The sequence below is a fragment of the Anser brachyrhynchus genome (assembly GCF_964034855.1).
Source record: "Anser brachyrhynchus genome assembly, chromosome: 2".
Taxonomy (NCBI): domain Eukaryota; kingdom Metazoa; phylum Chordata; class Aves; order Anseriformes; family Anatidae; genus Anser; species Anser brachyrhynchus.
This window is the reverse complement of record NC_137695.1, coordinates 64,836,778-64,847,824: the sequence shown is the minus strand read 5'-3', so window position 1 is coordinate 64,847,824 and position 11,047 is coordinate 64,836,778. Positions and strand designations below refer to the sequence as shown.

The 11,047-nt window shown below is 43.1% G+C and overlaps 1 protein-coding gene across 9 annotated transcripts in view; it reads left to right on the top strand.

Moving 5' to 3' along the window:
• The first annotated feature begins 2,752 nt into the window (after window positions 1-2,752).
• The window catches only part of ELMO1 (engulfment and cell motility 1), a 305,702-nt gene continuing 297,407 nt past the window's right edge, over window positions 2,753-11,047 (top strand). For 2 of the 9 annotated variants that reach the window (XM_080579779.1, XM_080579789.1), the window contains exons 1-2: window positions 2,755-3,225; window positions 3,610-3,680. The gene's annotated coding sequence lies outside the window, so the exon portion shown is untranslated. Of the gene's footprint in view, window positions 3,226-3,340; window positions 3,540-3,609; window positions 3,681-11,047 lie in introns of those variants that run through there. The other 7 variants (XM_080579794.1, XM_080579780.1, XM_080579782.1 and 4 more) reach the window with 6 other exon arrangements.

Below are 11,047 nucleotides of genomic sequence, written 5' to 3'. Positions count from 1 at the left end.
GAGACCTGCAAGTATATTGCAGCCCAGAAAAACAAGCCTGAAGTTTCTCATACAGTCCATTTTTATCAATGTCATTGTTTGTGAATTTAGGTCAGATCTTCAGGACCTATTTAGAAATATCTAATAGGCCATACATGCACATGTGTGCATGCATAAGTAAATGCAAAAAACTCAACCACAAGAGATAGCTCACACTGTCAAAATAAAGAGAAATTGATCTGTGACTTCGAAAACGTCAAAATGCAACAATACTCCTGTATTTTGTTTCTGTATCCCAACTGGCACCTCTGTATGGTTTGATGGTTACAAATAAGATTCTGTAGTAATTGTATTATATACAAATAAAATACTGATATTATGAAGGGCAATTCATAAAGTCCATAAACACAGTAAAATCCAACCATCTTTGCTAGTGGCTGTAACAAAAGCTATCTTGAATAATCAGTGCCTGAGGAAGGCTTTGGCCAGAAACACTATGACAAAACTCTACTTCTTCAAAAATTGTCAGGGGCTCTTTCATCTCAAGAGCTAAGGTTTTCACTGCAAAAATGATTAATGGCTCTGATGCTCTCTACAGTTTTGGGATAGTCAAGCTGAGATTTTTCCAGGCCAGATTTCAACAGGTGATTAGCACCTACTGGAAGATCCTGATACATCCTTGTTGTCAGGTGAGCCATGCAGGACAGAAATTCTTCCTGGAAACATTTTTGTGTTTGTTTGGTTTGGTTTGGTTGTCTTTTTAAGGTCCCAGCTGAAATAGCCATAAAAATTAAAATGCTTAATTCTTGGTGTTTTCTGTTCCTGCGCTCCCTCTTCTGGCTTTCTAGAATTATTTAGTGAACATCTTACACCCACAACATAAGAACAACTCCAGTATGAAAAGCAGCAGTTGTAATGACAACATGTGTTTTGGTGAAAGACACCATGTAAGGGACTACTATTACACAAATGAGGAAATGCACAGAGCAGCCAAGGACTTCTGTACATATGCATTCCAAGTAAAGTCTTTTGGAGAACAGAAATGCTACTACTCCTGGTGCAATACTTGCAGTACTGTCTATGGATAAACAGGGGGCTTTGCTGGGCTATGCTTTCTGGGTTTCTTCTTTGCTCTCTCTCACAAATGTTGCAACTGAACAGTGTTCTTAATTTTTTTCCCCAGAAACTGGTGGAATTTTTTTTTCAAACTTTTTCCTTTAAATTGAATAACAATAGCATTGTTAAAAAAAAAATCTCCCACCCTTTTTTAAAATACAACTATTGTGGTAGTATACAGCTGAAATCAGTTTTAATCATTTTTATTGCTGAGCCTGAGAGGCAAAAGAGGAAAATCAAAAATGTGGTGTTAAAAATTCTGTGTTTCAAATAGTGTTCATTCTTAGTGTTCTTCAAGCGTCCTTCCTACCACTGTGTGTATGTGTGTTCATCTTCCAAGCCAACCCCCCAAGCAAGCATACTGGGAAACTGGCCCTACACTAACAGTGGAAAATGAGGTAAATGAGTCTTTCTTGTACATCTCACGTTACATTTACAATGCCCTTTTCTATTTTGTAAGCACTTCCTGCTTTTGTTTCAGGCACCACAATGCAGGTACACGTACACACAGAAAAAAATCTCAGTGTTACAAAAATAGTTCAGCTGCCAACTGAACAGCCATTCACCTGATGTTGCTGTTGTCCTTCTTTCAATAAACTACATAGCCATAAGAAACTCTTGGGATGGTTTGATAAGTGGCTTCATATAGAAAGAGTTATATCTATATAGACCTCGTGCTTTCAGTTTTGGAGTTCTACCTTAGTAAAGCAGTGTAAAAAGGTGCTTTGAAATGTGTATTAAACACAGGAAACAACACATCCCAGTGTGATGTACTCAGTCTAGCTTCTTCATGGATTTTACCGTAGGAGGGAGGCCCAAAACTCAATGGCTTTAAGGAAATGTCCCTTGATTGTGGAGAATTCCTGCTGTGGAGAAGTTTCAGACCTTATGCAGAGCCATGCATTAGGAAGCTCTGCTTCCAGGCTGTTGAGGTGTGCTCTCAGTCAGCATTGCATTACATTAAATACAGCAACGTGTGACTCCGGAGAGTCATGTCACTTTGTGCCTCACACACAAGCATCTGCTCAGACCCCATGTGTTGCTGACACGGTGCACCTAAGGGGAGACCCAAAGGCTGCTTCCCCTTCTGGAAAGCCCCCAGCCTTTGTGTGGGATGTAAAAGCCCCCATGAGTGACTGTGGTGCTCTCAGGGCAAAAAGCCACAGGCAAGTCCACTGATGCCCCAGCATGTGGTTTTGTGGTCTGAGGCCTGGGTGTTGCAGGAGGGTGGTTTTGTAGGAAATCCCTGGGGACTTCTGACATGCAGAAAGCTACTCTGAGGCATAGCTCTTTGCAAGATTAGAGCCAGCATTTTGCAGGTTTGGGCCTTCAGGTGCCACGTAATAGTTGACCAACAGTACATTTTGTTATGGCAGAGGTTAGGAGCCGCTGCAGGACAGTAGGGCTTCCTGGCTGTGCTATCAGTTCTTGATGAAGTGAGATGTAAAGAATTTAATGGGTTGTCGTATGGTGTGCCATGCATAGTCCACACAGTAGCAGTAGGTCAAGGCGTTAAAAAACCCAACCGCTTGGTGACTGGGGGAGCTTTTCTCTTGAGGGGACTGAGAAGCAGAAGCGGGGATTCCCTATTTCTCCTCCCCAGCTGATATTAGGGCCCGGGGATCGGCGGAGCCAGGCCGCTGCCGCCCTCTGCTGGCCGGGGCGGGGGCACTTTCTGCCGGCCTCCCGCGGCAGCACTGGGGCCGGCCGGTGGCTGTCGGGGAAGAAACACAGCGATAAAGGGCTAAAAAAAACCAAAACCCGCGTTCTGAAGGCGGCGGGGGAGGTTGGAGATCCTCCGCCGGACCTGTGCGGGAGGGGGAGCGGCCGTCACAGCCGGCGTGCAGGGCGGTGGGATAGAGGCGGGGGTGCCCCGTCCCCGTCTCTGTGTGTCCCCGTCCCCTTTCCACAGGTGCCGCCGAGCCGCGGGGGCCCCCGGGCGGCCTGCACGTCGCGGCCCGGCCGGCAGGAGGAAGGAAGAGGAAGTCAGAGCGGCGGCGGGGAGCCGGCGGCGCCCCGGCATGGGATAGCGTCGGTACCGCGCTCCGGGGACGAGGACGAGAAGGAGGAGGAGGAAGAGGAAGAGGAGAAAGGGGTCCGGCTGGCCCCGCTGCCCGCCGCTGGAGGGAGGTAGGCGGCTGGGGGCCGTCCGGCTCCGGCCCCGTCCCCCCCCCCCCCCCCGGTGCTGGGAGGCCGCTTGTGAGGGGGCGCTGGGGGGCGAGGGGCGCAGGGAGGGCGGGGGCGGCTGGGGGCAGCATGGCCGGAGGGGGCCGGAGCTGGCAGCAAGTGCGGCCCCAAGGGCTGCGGCTCGGCGCTGGGCAGTCCCCAGCCCTCCTTCCCCCTCTTTCTTGGGCACTCGGGGGGGTCTCGGCGGTGGTCCCCCCCCTCCCAGAGTTTGGGGTGCTGGCGGTGCTGAATTTGGTGAGGTGATGTTGCTCGGCAAGGTGGGTGGCAGATCCCAAGATCTCCAAGGCTTCAACCCAGAGTTTATTCTGAACCTCTCTTTTTTTGCAGGACTAACACAACCGGCTGGCTGTACCCCAAGAATGTCGTAAAGCAAATAGAGGAGCTCCTGAAAAATAACGGTGAGTGTGCTTCACCCGAGCGGTGCGGTGGTGGTGGTGGTGGTGGTGGTGCTCACCTCAGAGGAGCACCTCGCAACCTGCCAGAGCTCCGCGTGTGCGACAAACCCAGCGAGAGCGCCAGCGACAATAGCAGTGCAGGAAGCGTGCCGTGGGTTAATTGCTCCAGTGTAAACATGGTTGCCTGTAAGCTGCGTTTTGCGATACGTTTACGGTGCAATTTCAGCAAGGGATGTTTTGAAGTGCGTTCGTAAGCAAGTGTTTTTGCTCCTGCTGTTGTCCCTCGGCTGCCTGATTGCCTGCTGTTAAAATATTTATCTTTTAAGAAGAGGGGGAAATTGAGTAAGAACTGTCCAGAGCCCCGTGTTAGCATCTGAGGACGTTTCCTCCTCTTACTCTTAGCTCTCTCCTCCTTTGCCCCCAAATGCCCAAACACACGTGTGCTGTCGCATCCTCTGTTATATAATCTCTGAGGCATTTATGGATCATTCTTTCTGTGTCGTTCCTGTACGATTGAGTGACGTATCTGGCATGTTACACAGTAAAGAGAAATGTATTTTCATTTTTGTGAAGTTCTTTCAGTTAGAGCTGCAAGCATGCTCTCTTTGAAGGCTGTCTTTCCTTAATTACCCCTTCCCCCCTCCTGTTTCTGAAGCTGTATAAGTAGGTGGTAGACATCTAATCTGATGGCCAGTAACTAGATAAGGAAGAGGAAGAGCAGCGGTGTCTGTTTGCTGGCTTAAGTCCCTCTTGCGTGCTTGTCAGGAAAATATCCACAACTCACATTTCATACAGCTGTTGAAAGTCCAGCAGCAGCTTTAAAAACTCACCATTCAGAAAATAGATTAACGTGGCTAAAACAGCAAAAGGATGCAAAGCAGGTATAGGAAGCGACTGCTGTCAGTGTAAGTCTGTGGGTCCCAGTGTGTGAATGGAACCACTGTGGGGTGTACCTGATGGCCAGGGGAGATAGCAGAGGGGAAGTTGTTTTTCTTTTCTCTCTTGTAATCTGTTTGAAAGTCACTGTGCTCATCTTCTCTGCAGCTTGCAAATTAGGTGCAAATGTCATTGTCTGAGTTTTTTTTTTCTTTATAAAGAAAGGGGGAAAGGATAATGAGCAGGTTTATATCCTTACTGTTTTTTTTTCCTAACATTCTGCACATGCCAGGAAAAACTTAATAGATGTACAATTCAAATAGCTTTTAAGTGGATAGGAAAAATTCTTCATAGCTACTTATTCTGTAACAGTCTTACACGGTCACTGAAAGTATCTGTGATTCAGAAGTCATTATATAAAGAGATACCCTCACACCCTGTGTACTTAAAAGGTAGTACTTCTGTTTTCTCACTGTTGATGTAGAAGTTATGCAGCATTATAAAGGTGTAACTGTTGGTGAAACACTGCTGTGTGTGCTGTACTTCCTGACAGCAATATCGTTCTGCAGCAAATTGCAGATCGAGAGTAACGTAGCGCTCCACCCTTCCTTCCGCCCTTTGTTTTTTTTCTACCTAATAGAAACCCCTTTGATTTTAAGGTTTGGGCCCATAGTCTTTCTTTCTCACAGTGTCCAACCTATGAAGTGGTGTTGGATTATGGTCTAATATTTTCCGTGTTGACACACGGACCATGGAGCTTTCACGTTCACAGATAAGATGTGTGGCTTTCCTATTTTGATGCTTCGGATGGATTTGCTATGTGAGGGGCTGGGAGGCTTAATGGCTGTAGATTTAACTGTAACTGGGAAATGTTTCCACTGAGCTCTGCCAGCGCACCTGCATGCTAACAGGCAGTGCCCTTCTGTTCCATTGTCAGGCTTCTTTTTGATAGATTGCCAACCACAACTTTTCTAATTGTGTGACTTTCAGATAAGGATTTGCTTGGGACTTTGAGGCCATCAGGTAGAATTTTGCTCTTCACTTCTGACTTTATCACTCGATTTTTTTTTTTTTTTAGTTTTCTAGAAGTAAATCATCTGTAAAATTTAGTAGTTCTCTTTGTCGTGCTGTGGTGCAAATGTGCAGGATGTCCTTGCATTAAAAAATCTTTGTAGAAGGCAGTGGGATTTTAGGAACTGCAAAACATCATACACCCTTAGAGAAGGCAAAAGTAATGCCTCTTCTGGTTTATATCTCTGTGCGGCTCTGCTGAGGTTTAGCAGGCTTTCTTTTCTGCTGCATCCCTGCAGTGTTGCGAAGGTTTGACTTGAAGGAGAGTGAGGCAGTCAGGTTTCCCTCCCTGTTCAGTCATTATCCTATTAAAAAAGAGATTCTGAAAAGATATTGTTTTATGGTTATGAAGTCAGTGTTGTTTGAACCCCTGTGATTAGAAATTAGAGCAGGACTGTTAAGTGGCTTTAACAGCTATCAAGCCACATTCAGTCATGTCTGTGCTGTATCTTTAAAAGATTTCTCTGCTTTGAATGATTTTTTTTTTTTTTAAAAAAGGTTCTTGTATTCGTGGCAAGAGGAACCTGCCAAGTACACGTTGTTAAACTTGTGTCAATTTAACAGAGCAACTGTTTAAAGGATTTCGGATTATTTTCCTTCTACTTCAGTCAGTCACCTTCTTTTCTCCTTTTTTCCTCTCTCCAAATATAACACTGGAAAAGGAGAGAAAGAAACTAAAAGCAATTGGCAGAAGCCAGTGTGTTGGCAGGCATTTGATAGTATGGATCATAAGAGGTGATAATATATGTGATGCTTACCATAAAATAAGCTGTATACTTATGCTGTTACAGATTGGCATTTAAGAGCTGAATGGAAGAACAGTCACAAATGCAGAGCTGTCTTTCCATCCACGTTTTTGCATCAGTATACTTGTGAGGATTTGGTTCTGAGGTGTCACCTTTCATTATTGCAAGTGTCATGAGATGTGAAAAGCAGACCAAAGGGCAGGTCGCAGCCCTTCTGCAAGTTTCCTTGTTTTTCTGATCACTCTCCTCATTTAAGAGGGTCGTTAACAAGAAGTATATGCCACAGGGGTGGCTAATGAATGCTCTTTCGTATTCTCTCTGTTTCAGTTCTGACAGAGGTAAACTTCTCTGTTAGTGGCATACGTTCAGGCAGGTGCCACGTATGTGGTACCCATCAGTAGGCTACTAATTTTTCAAGCTGCTGAGTGGAGTGGTTTGTAAAGCACAGGCTTGTGTGAGGAGCAAGGTGAACAGTGATTCATGTGGCACTCATTTGCAAGCACTGGGAAATGCATCGCTGTTTCTCCTAATGGCGGTTTTCCATGGCAGGTCTCTTGTTTTGGCTGTGCTAGGCTTGCTTTCAGTGCCTGCTAGGAGGGGAAGTTGGCTGTGGGAGCGCGGAAGTGATGGGTGAGCTGTTTCTCTGTTCAGCACTAAACCACGCTGTCAGGAAGGCTCGAAGCCACTCCTGCTAGGGATGCCCCTAGCAAAGTGTGTTAGCCCATGTGCAAATGAGCTCGCTTTGGTATTTTTGTAGTCAGTGGCCTTTGGAGCTCTTTAGGAAGCTTAACATACTACTTGGAGACCTTATGCAAGTGACCTATTCTCACTGCTTTTGAGGACATGAGCATACTTTGCTTACTGATGCTTCTGCTCTGCCCCATTTACAGTAAAACAACACTGCAAAGCTCCACAGCAGCTAGCACAAGGGAGGGAGTGGGAACTAGCAGTCAGTCCTGAGGGGAAACATTGCCCCTTTCAGGGTGACTTGATTTAAAGTGTTTGTGAAACAGCACATTCAGTAAAGTGGCTAAAGGAGAGAAAAAAAAAAAGAATTGTTCCCAGACAGATCTATTACAAAATCATAGCTGTGTATGTTCTTGACTTTTGTTTCTGCTTTCCTTCCTTTTTTTTTTTTCTTAATTTTATTTCTGAAAGTTAAACTCTCCTTATCACTTCTTTCTGCATATTTTCCACCCCTACCTTGGTAGTTTATTCTTTTGGTCTTTGACATATTTTCTTATTTATCCTAGCTTGCTGTTTTCACCAACTTTGTCCTGTCCTTAAATTCTTTCCCAGATATTCCCAATGTTACTATTCAGTTAACTAATTTTATTTAAAATTCGCAGGAAAAGCTGTGGACTGCAGTGTCTATCACCTCCAATGTTCTTTCAAAGTCTCTAGCTCCAATTCCCTAACTTATGGAAGCACATGAAGCTCTATGAAACATCGTGTTGTCAGTAACTAAGTAATTTTTTAGTCGCTGCATGAATACTAATACTATAAAATCAAATTCTTTTTGAGCTTGCTTCAGCTGAAAGGGAGAATGGGTCACTGCTTATAAGAGAACTTCACATTCTGGAGTTGTGATGACTTTAAACTCACACTCTTTAATAGAGCAGAAAATGCTTGCTTGAAGATGTTCTAATTTCTGAAAGCTTTTTGTAAATTTGAGTCTGCATAAGTATGAACAAAATGTTCCGTATGGACCTTTTTTCCTTAATGTGTAAAGCTGACAAGTTGTAGATCAAACGCATTCAACATCTTGATGTTAGACAAAAGGAGGGATATACAAGGTATGTCAGCAGGCTCACATAATGTTGTCAGCCTGTTAACCTTCCAGCTTCAGTTAAAATTTTATCTAGTCTCAGGAACTGTATATGACTGGTGCTGTTAAACAGTGTTTTCCTTACAGCTTGTTGTCAGCTTGATGGGAAGAACTGGGGCTCCTAACCTGGTCTGTGAGAAATTTCCAAAAAGTTCAGTCTGTTAGAAACTTCTATGAGGTTGAGCATGTAGCTGTCTCCTTGTGACGATACACACGCTGAAAGTAAAGTGTATATTTTGCGTCTTTGCTGACTTGGAGCCTGTATCTGTTGCTTCTGATGTTGACTTGATCTTTCATGTAGTAACAGGATATGCATAAATGTTCTGAAAATGGGAGAACGATCGTAGTTTTAAAATAATTTATTTAAAACGGTTTTTGCTGTGTTTTGGAGTGATGGAAAAAGGTTTGTAAAACCGATGTTTCAGTAAACTTCCACAAAATGTGTATGTTTTAACCTGTATTTCGAGGGATATAGAACTATCTTAGTGAACTATTTATATATTCATAGTACACACATGAATTCTGGTGCTTGAATTTGTAGTCAAAGTGAAAACATTGCTTACCTATTTTTCTTTCTCTTCTGCCAACGTGCATGGATTGTGTAGTCCAGCAGAAGTGTCAGGTCTGCATGGATCTTGGCTAAGATGCTTCATGTGAATGGTTTAGGCTTTTGTCTGGCCAGACTAGCAATCTGCTGTATAGGCTGTTGAATCTTACTGGAGTGACTGCAGTGGGGGTGACTCTTTAAAATGCTGCTTCATATTTTGTGAGAGAATAATCTATCGAGGTACGGCAATGAGGAATTTATAAATATTCACATAATACCCTCTGGCCAGATAATACAGTTGATTTGTACATTTCTCCTCTAATAATAATAAGAGAAAAATGGTTATGACACAGGTTGGTATAATACGACTTTTACTGTTAGTGCCAATGCATATATTTGTTACATTCCAATACAGTCTTTTCCATTGCTTTGCTTTCTGGAATACAATTGCACATTAGTTTTCATAGCAACAGTCGTGGCTTCAGCTGGAAATTGAAACCTGATAAGTGCTGGCTCAGTGCATGGACTTTTGGATAAACTCTTTTGCTAGCTCTGAGCCAAGCCAACTAAAAAAAAATTTCCCCAAACATAAGTACTGATCTTTACATTTTGGAAAGGATGTAACATTTCGTTGCTGGGCTTTTAAAATGTTGGAGTATGGGCCTTTTTTTAGTTCTCCTCCTTCAAATTTGCTATTTTTTTCCCTTCAATCACCAGGGCACTCAGCTGTTGAAGTTGTACCCCCATGGTTCAAGTGCATTCCTCCTATCAACCTTTTCACCCCACTATCCCTCTTCACACATACTGACATCCCTTCTGTTAACTAAACTCAAACAAAGTTCAGGTCTAAATGTGGGGTCTAAGTCTGATCTCTATTTTGTGTAGGTCTATAAGCTCTTCTCCTATAGATATGCATACAACTTTCTTATTGCGTTTAATCTTCTTTTCCTGAAAAAAGAAAAATGAGGGGGGGAGGCAGAAAATCAGAACAAATGAGAGCTTTCATTGGTCAGCATCAGACAGAACTTTTGGTGGTGGTTGTTAACTACGTAAGAGAAGTCTGTAGAGGAGGGGGAAAAAAAGACCCAACCAACCAAAAAGCCTACAAAGCTGAAAGAAAATGCAAGGTCTTTCCCGCTTTGGACCACTTAATGTAATTTTAACCATATTTATGGCAAGCAATTAAAGATTTGATAGCTGATGCCAGGTCCAGAAAAGAAGGAATAAGTATATGAAAAATAGCCCACATCTTGAACAGAAGTACTGGGGTGGTTTGTTTAAAATTGTAGCTTATGCTAGATGTAGGTCAGACTTTTATGAGGTCTTTTTTTGAAAAGACTAATTTTCATATTTTGCAGTTAAAGTGAAATTTTTACAGAAGTGCATTTGTGGAAAACAAGGTATACAATTTGGAAAGGGAAAAAAACATAACTTCCACACTGTGCTGGTCTCAGCCTTTCTGTTCTGGCTTTCTTGTCTGATGAATTTCGACTTGATGAATCGTCTGCGTCTGTTCTTCCCTTTGTATAAAGTGCTGGCAATTTCAGTCTGATTTCTCGGATTTGCCTTAGTTTATAACATACACATAACTTTATAATGAGCTCTTATAAAAAGCAACGACCTGGGCTTTTATTTCTTGACCTACCAAAAATCAGCTATTTTTTCTTCAGCTGCCATAGGAAGTTAGCTTGTTGGAAAAGTGTGCGTTTGTTCCTAACAACAAGAGTGGGTGGCATTGCACTGTGTTGGGATGTTCTGGAAGGCAGAGGTTTTGAAGATTCCATCCCCTGCAGCTGCAAATGAGTCAGAAAGCACTTTATAGTAAAGGGGATGTGTGTAGAGAAAGATGGGAAGAAAATGATCTACATAATTTTAAATCCAAGGTGGAAGTTCAAGTTCTATTTTAAAACAAATGCATAAGTAAAATGGTCTAGGGCTGTTTGTAAACTGGAATTGTAAATTGATTTCCTGGTCCATATGCCAGACGGATCAAAGCTTCCACTGTTTGGTGGAGTGTGAATTCAAACTAAAACAGTATGTTTTAAGAATTTCTCTCTGTTTCGAGTTGAATAATCTTATGAATTTAAATACCTCACTCTAGAGATAGCAAGGCTTTTTGGCCATGAATTAATATATTTAATGTGTAAATCATATATTAAGGTTGAAAAAAGCACCTGTGCTAGCCTGTAGGCTGCTGTTCTGTAATGGAAAATATGATGATATATGGGGGAAGAAAACAGGAGAGCAAGCGGTCAGGCTTTTATCACCTAAATCAGTAAATAGAGAGCCACCAAACTGGACT